This window comes from Balaenoptera acutorostrata, chromosome 20 (assembly GCF_949987535.1).
Source record: "Balaenoptera acutorostrata chromosome 20, mBalAcu1.1, whole genome shotgun sequence".
NCBI lineage: Eukaryota > Metazoa > Chordata > Mammalia > Artiodactyla > Balaenopteridae > Balaenoptera > Balaenoptera acutorostrata.
In genome coordinates this window covers 1,595,166-1,603,477 of record NC_080083.1, presented here as the reverse complement: position 1 = coordinate 1,603,477, position 8,312 = coordinate 1,595,166, and positions in this window count along the sequence as shown.

Here is an 8,312-nt window from a genome sequence, read left to right as displayed (position 1 = left end):
AGTCACCTCCTGGGACGCCTGCCCTCATCCTGCTTCCCTCCTCAGGCTGGTAAAGATCTTCCGGCTCCGGGAAGCCCGCTCGGCCGGATCTCCCCGCCCCACCCGGTGCGGACCCTCTGGCCCTTTCCCGCGGGGTCAGCCCTCCAGCCCCGGGCGCCCTCTGGCGGCGACTCTCAGATCGCAGCGCCCGCTGCCCGCCGGGGACGCAGCCTCGGCGCCTCGGGGTGCCGGTGCTGAGCTGGGCCCTGGGATTCGGCAGATCCGGGGATGAGCAAAGTCACCGCCCCAGGACGCAGACAGGGCCTAACAACAGTCAAGCCGCACAGGGTGCGCTCTAAAGAAAGGAGGGGGACCGAGCGTGGCCGAGGAGGGGCTTCGGGCGGGGCATGCTGGGGGCGGCCTCAGAGGGAGGGGAGGACAGCGGCGTCCCCGCCTCGGGCTGTCGTGGACGGCAGTGTGTACCATACGCGTCCCTCCCCGCCTGCAGCCTCTCTCCTCCCAGTTCTCCGGGCTCCTCGGCTGGTTCCTCCTCCTCTTGCTGGCCTGTTCATGTCGGGGCGCCCCTGGTGCACCCGGGGCCTTTTCTCTGTCTACCCTAACTCCCCGGGGAGTCCAGAGGCTCTAAGCACCAGCTATGCCCTGACAGTTCCTAAAATATCATCCTCGGACCTGGCCTCTACCCTGGACTCCAGGCTCACGCATCCAACACCCCCGCATCGGGAAACAAGCTCCCGTCTTTCCGCCCACCAGCTGCTCCGTCTCTAAGACCTCTGTCCTGCCCATCGCTCAGGGCAAGAACTCTCTCTCATTCCCTGCGTCGGGTCCACCAGCGAATCCCATTGGCTACCAGTAGAGGGTACCAGGAATCTGACCCTGGCCCCCTCCCCACCCCCAACGCCGGTCCCCTGGACTACACAGTGCCCTCCTCACCTGCCTCCTGTCCTCCACCCGTGACCCCAGTCTGATCCCAACCCCTAAGTCGGACCTCATCCCTCCGCCTCTCAGGACCCTGTCTGGGCTCCCAGCTCGCTTGGAGTCTTACTGTGGTCTGTGAACCACCCTCAGGGCAGGGCCAGGTTTTGTGCGGCCTGAAGGTTCTGTAATATAGGAGGCCCTCTCTAAGAAAAAGAACACAACCTTACAAATACAAAACGAGGGAAACTGGGAGGAAGGGGGAGTCAGAGTGGCAGAGAGTGGTCTTAACCAGTTGTGATGAAGATAGCTTGCTTGTCTGGTACAGGCTCTTCAGAAAGCAGAATCTGCATTGTGAGGAGTGAGGAGGGTGGTCACCCCGGGGACATGCTGGCAGAAGCAGGAGGCGGGCAGGGAGCTGGGCCTCTGTGGACACCCCTCGAGCCCCTCATTTCTGACGTGGGCCCTTTCCCGTAGGCATATGCTACTTCTGTAGAAACGTTTCCTAAGAGGATAAAATGAATTAAATACAGGAAATTAATGAAATATTATCAAAGGAAACATATTACATCTCCAACCTGGGTTTCTTGCAAAATGTTTAAATTGCCTTTTTTAATGGTTTGCTATGAACTACACGGAGCTCCAGGAAAGGCACTTGCACATTTTACAAAAGCTGTGACCACATGAGCTCATTGCAAGGTCCCTGCCAGTGCCTTGGACACCTGGGCAGCTGAGGGGACTGCAGCTTAAGCCCTGTTAGCTTCTCGGTGAATTTGACCCCGTCCCCCTGCCTGTCGCCTCCTGGCTTCATCCCCCACCCCTCACCCAGCTCCTGCCACACTGGCCTCCTCGCTGCTCCTCAAACCCCTGGCACGCTCCCACCTCAGGGCCTTTGCACCTGCTCTTCCCTTTGCTTGGAATGCTCCTCCCCCAGGTCTTCCTGTGGCTCCCTCACCTCCTTCAGGTTTCTGCTCGAGTATCACCTCTTCAGTGAGGCCATTCCTCACCACCTCATCTAAGGTGATACCCTTCCCCTCTCCTACTCACCTCCCCACGACCCTGCCCTCTGAGATGGAAGCAGTGCAGGTCATCAAATGAGGGCCTCCTGGGAGGCCACCGAGCCTGGGGCAGGAGCCGCACTGGGACCTGAGACTGGGAAGTGGTGATTACGAGGACGAGGTGTTCAAGGCATAAGGAACAGCAGTGAAAAGCCACAGGGGACTGAGGTTCTGCAAGCCTCAGTTTCTCCATCTGTAAAATCAACTTAGTGACACCTCAGAGGCATGTTGGTGAGAAAATACATCTTGAGCATGTATGCAGTAAGTGCTCAATAAATGTTAGCTGTGATTGTTACATTCAGTTTGCTTCCCTCCGCTGTGAGAGAAACTGTGAGTGAATGATTATAGCTATTATGATAGTTAACCCTGGCTGAGCTCTACTGTCTCAGTTTGGGTCTCCTAAAACAGACCCTGAGACAAGAATTTGGGAGCAAGGAGTTTCTTTGGAGGTGGCCCTGGGGAGCCCCTGCAGGGAGATGGGAAGTGAGATGGGGGTGGGAGGAGAGCAAAGGAGCAGGTCCTGCTGCAGGCAGCTGCTCCTCAGAGCCACGGGGGGCTCAGGGGACGGGTAAGCTCACCCCAGAGTCATCCGCCAGGGGCTGGGAAAGGTGGCATTTGTCCTCGTTGGATGACGTTTGCTGCTTTGCCCTTCACCTTGGCTGAGTGTTCTCTGGCAGCCAGAGAAAGCCCTCAGGTGCTCGAGGTGTAGGGTTGCTGACTGCAGCAAATAAAAATACAAGCTTCCCAGTTAAATCTGAACTACAGATTAACAATGAATGCTTTTTAGTATAAGTATGTCCCGTGCAGTATTTGAGACATACTGAAAAAGGACTCATTGTTTATCTGAAAATCAAATTTATCTGGTGTCCTGGGTTTTAGCTGGCAACCTTTTGAGGTGGGAAGCCAAGGGCTTGTACAGGAAATTCGTGGCTGGCTTGGCGCTAGCGGGGCTGTTAGCTGGAGACTCGGCTCTCCTCCACGTGGATCTTCCCATTACTGCGCTTCCTCAAAACATGGCAGCTCACTCCAAGCAATAGGAATCAGAAGGTTCTGGTTCTCTGGATGTCTGGACTCAGAAGTCCCAGAACATTACTTCTGGTGCGTTCTACTGGTCTGGGCCAGCCCCGATTCAAGGGGTGGGGAAATAGGCTTCACCTCTTGATGTGAGAATGACGGGTGTCTACAGGGAGGGGAGACATCGGTGGTGGCCATCGTGGGGATAGTCAACTGCAGTGGGAAAGCATTTCCTTCTTTCCGTCTGTCGATTACGTCCAGGTGAATTCTCTGCACAGTGTTAGGGCAATTCAAATTTTTCCAGTTATGGGTTGTGACCCCTTAGCGAGTTGTAAAATCAATGTACCAAATCCAAACCTGTCAGTGTTAAAATATTCTTTTAATTTGCAGTTTCTGAACATGCACAAAAATAGAAAGTATGAGCCCCCTGTACCATCACTCAGCTTCAATCTCCATCAACATTTTTTACACATGTGCATCTACCTGCCTTTGAACACTTTTTAAAAATAAAATAAAGTGGGGTGAGATAAATTAGGAGTTTGGGATTAACATATACACACTACTATATATAAAATAGATAACCAACAAGGACCTTCTGTATAGCACAGGGAACTATACTCAGTATCTTGTAATAACCTATAATGGAAAATAATCTGAAAAAGAACATATATATATATATATATATATATATGTATATATATATATAAGACTGAATCACTTTGCAGTATACCTGAAACTAACACAACATTGTAAATTAACTATATCTCATTTTTTGTTTGTTTTTAGATTTTTTTTGATGTGGACCATTTTTAAAGTCTTTATTGAATTTGCTACAATATTGCTTCTGTTCTATGTTTTGGTTTTTTGGCTGCAAGGCATGTGGGATCCTAGCTCCCGGACCAGGGATCAAACCCGCACCCCTTGCACTGGAAGATGAAGTCTTAACCACTGGACCGCCAGGGAAGTCCCTACTTCAAGTTTAAAAAAAGAGGGAAAAAGTAAAATAAAGTAGATGGAATAAAATAGAATAGAGAATATCCGGAAAATAAGGGTATTATTTTGTGAAATTGTTGTTTCATTTTTATGTATCTCCTGGGTTGGAATGTTAAAATGTGTTTGAAAAAACGCTTTTCTGTTACTTAGTTAATATCCGATTTGAGCAAAGAGCCGGCCGTGCATGGTTTTTGTGAGAAACAGTATCCAACAGCATTTCATAACATTGTCTTGGTTTTATCGTAGTTTCCTTGTTATTACGTGTAAAGCGACACTAATTTTCCACTTAAGAGTATCGATGTGCAAGTTCCCCCTTTCAATACATTTACTGACATTTTAAAAGACGTCCTCAAAAAAAAGTCATCTGTTCATGGAACCGTTTTCAGTTTTATTAAGTAGTATTAATTCAGGGAGGTGGGGTGCAAGTCCGAGAGTTGCACGGATGACGTGAGGGAAAGGCCGCCGGCCCTGGCCTGGCCCAGGCCCCACCTGGACCCCCCGCCCCGGTGGCTCGGCCCCCGTGGGACCCCAGACCCCGCCTCACTTCTCAGACAGGAGGGCGGCCTGCAGTTCCGAGAGACGCCGCGGGAGGGCAGACGCGGCCGCCGACCGAGGGATGCGGGCAGAAAAGCTGCGGTGCCCAGAGACCCGGGTTCGATCCCCGGTTCCTCCGCTACCCAGGCTGCTCCTTAATCCCTCCCCCGGTAAAACGGGTTCCTGTAAAGGTTAAATACAACATAGTGAATATAACATAGTTTCTGAACCCGTTTTCCCCGCAACTTCATCTCAAATCGGAACTGTGGACCTCCCGCAAGAGCTGGGGGAGGCCATTTAATGAGCTGGAAGAATTTAAGGAATTTTTATTTAACTGGTGTGTGTTACAGGAGAGCGTGGGAGCAGAGGAACGACGTGATTAAACAATGCAGAAAAAAGAAAAGAGAGAAAGAAAAAGAAAAAAAGAGAAACTACACTTAGAGAAAGCTACCTATAATCCTATTTCTCATCAGTAAGCATAAGGATATTGGTATAAAGCTTTGCGGTCTTTTTAATTTTTTAAACTGCAAACACACATACACAATTATAAATATATGAATATTTGCCCACAAACTCAGGGGTGCAAGAAATGTCACATTAGTTCACTAAAATTTTTTCTTTACTTTAAATAATGACTTGTTTTTATAAAAATAATACACGCTCAACAGAAAGAAATCCAAGCAATTTAGAAAGTACAAAGAAAATAAGCAGTAGAACTTCATCACAAGTGGGACTGTATATTTCATGAGTATGTTATAGAGTTCTCCCTACCCAAGAAGCTGCACTCACTTCTACAGGATGAATGAATAGACAAATGTGACTATTAAGAGTGGGGGTCATGGGGCTTCCGTGGTGGCGCAGTGGTTGAGAATCTGCCTGCCAATGTAACGGGACACGGGTTCGAGCCCTGGTCTGGGAAGATCCCACATGCCGCGGAGCAACTAGGCCCGTGAGCCACAATTACTGAGCCTGCGCGTCTGGAGCCTGTGCTCCGCAGCAAGAGAGGCCGCGATAGTGAGAGGCCCGCGCACCGCGATGAAGAGTGGCCCCCGCTTGCCGCAACTAGAGAAAGCCCTCGCACAGAAACGAAGAAAAAAGACTGGGGTCATGATCCATGTTTTTTTTTTTTTGGGGGGGGGGCGCGCCACTGTACGTGGACCTTCCCCCACCAGGGATCCAGCCCGCGCCCCAGGCAGTGGAAGCTCACAGTCGTAACCACTGGACCGCTCAGGAGCAGTTCTCGAACGAACAGGTTCTCTCTCCGTTCTCCTGGTAAACCACCCCCCCACCCCCGCCGGATGGAGCCCAGGGAGGTCCCTCGGGTGTCTCAGTCAGTGTCTGATGACAAAAGCCCCCACCAAGCCCCCCCAGAGCATCCGAGGGTCTGGGCCAGTCTCATAACTACTGAGCCCCAACTTCACTGGACTGCGGTCCCCCGAGCCGCCACCCCAGCTCTGGGCCTGGAATGGGAGGGGGCGGTCAGTTCCTGCCCTCTGTCCTCGTGGCCTGGTCTCAAGCTTCCATTTCTGACTCACCCCGGACTAGCGCGAGGGGGGGGGGGTGTGTTTGCTGCGGCTGTTGTGATGGGTCACCACAAGCTTCAGGGGCTTCGCGACACAAGATTATTCTCTACCTTTCTGGAGGCCAGAAGCCCCGGCTCCGCACCACTGGGCCCGGGAGAAGGCGTGGGCAGGGCTGGCTCCTCCTGGAGCCCCGGGGCAGAGACCCTTCCCTGCCTTTTCAGCCTCCTGAGCTGCACTCCTCGCAGCCCTCGGCTCCCGGCCCGTCCTGCGTCTCCCAGCCAGCAGCCGGGCATCCTGCTTCGGCCACGGAACCTGCTGCTTCTGCCTGCCTCTCACGGGACACTTGAGATCACATTTGGGGCCCACCTGGGTAACCCGGGCCCACCTCCCCATCTCGAGATCCTCAACATAATCGCGTCTGCGAAGTGCCTTTGTCATCCGCGGGAACGCTCGCAGGCCCAGGGGTCCGGCCCTGCAGGTCTTTGGGCCGTAATCAGCCTGCCACAGGGGGTTAGGGCCTAAGGACTGAGATAGTCTTATGTGGCTGGTCCCACCATGGCCTGGCGTGGCCAGTGGCTAACAATGACTTCTCCTCCTGGGGGCGGCTTTTGAGGGGCCTCCCATGGAGACCCAGCTGCAGCCCGTGATGGGGCTCGATGCTCTCCCAGCTGCCAGCTCTGCCACCCCCTCATTCTAGGCCCCAGCATCCACCCTCAGTTGGGGTGCCAAACCCATCAGGGGTCCTCCCAGTCAAGCCCCACTTGCGGGGTCCTGGGTGGTCTTGGGGAGCTGGGCGCAGGTGCCCTCCTACCGAGATTTGCTGCTCACCGCCCACACCGGCCCCGCGGCTCTCCTGACCCCCTGCAGCGGCTCTGGGCCACGTTGCACAGGGATTCTGGCGCAGGCCAGCTCAGCTCTGCCGCCTGCTAGCCCCAGCCCCTAGGGACAGCTACTCACCTTCTTGTACCTGACTCGGCACAGAATAAGTACTTTGAAAAACAGAAAACGAGCCAGTCCCCAGGCCCTCAGGCCCCAGAGGACACACACTCAGCTTCAGAAGGGGAGCCCTCCCCCCTCTTGCCTCCAGGCACCTCAGATTTGGGGCGGGGTGGATCCCCCCCCCCCACCACTCACTGCACCATTCTGAGGCTTTGAAACCTCAGCTGAAACAGAGCCGGAAAAAAGCGCCTTCTAACATCCTGTCGTCCTGGGGTCTGGGCTGACAGAGCAGGGGGTGCTGGGGGAGAGGCGAGGATGGGCCCTGGGCTGAGCCTTGGCTGCTACCGCCCCCGCCCCTGGCCCTCGGGGGGCTCCAGGAAGGTGACGGCGTCTGCAGTCTTCCCCTTATTTTCCCTCAACTTGTGTTTTTTTTGTTTTAACTAAACCTTTAATTTTGAGATCTCTGTAGGGTCACATCTATCTTGCCAACTTTGTACACGGGAAACTTTCAAACCCTAAAAAAATGTGAGAATGGCACGACATCCACATGCCCCTCACCTGCATTCACCGATTCATATCTGACGGAGTTCGTGGTTTTTAATCCACTAATCTAGTCTAAAATTATCCATAGCTATATAGATACACATAGAGATAAACACAGAAATATGGACTCACTCTGTCCACGAGGAGATAGGAGATATATTTATTATTATTATTTTTTAATTGGAGTATAGTTGCTTTACAATATTGTGTTAGTTTATACTGTACAGCAAAGTGAGTCAGCTATCCGTATACATATAGCCCCTCTTTTTTGGATTTCCTTCTCATTTAGGTCACCACAGAGCACCGAGTGGAGTTCCCTGTGCTATACAGTAGGTTCTCGTTAGTTATCTATTTTATACATAACATCGATAGTATATACACATCCATCCCAACTCCCAGTTCATCCCACCCACCCCTTTCCCCCTTGGTATGCATACGTTTGTTCTCTACGTCTGTGTCTCTATTTCCCCTTTGTAAATAAGATCGTCTATACCAATTTTTTCAGATTCCACATATATGCGTTAATATATGATACTTGTTTTTCACTTTCTGACTGACTTCACTCTGTATGACAGTCTCTAGGTCCATCCATGTCTCTACAAATGACCCAATTTCGTTCCCGTTTATGGCCGAGTATACAGGAAATATATTTCTAAAAAAACAAATACATGGGCTTCCCTGGTGGCGCAGTGGTTGAGAATCTGCCTGCTAATGCAGGGGACACGGGTTCGAGCCCTGGTCTGGGAAGATCCCACATGCCACGGAGCAGCTGGGCCCGTGAGCCACAATTGCTGAG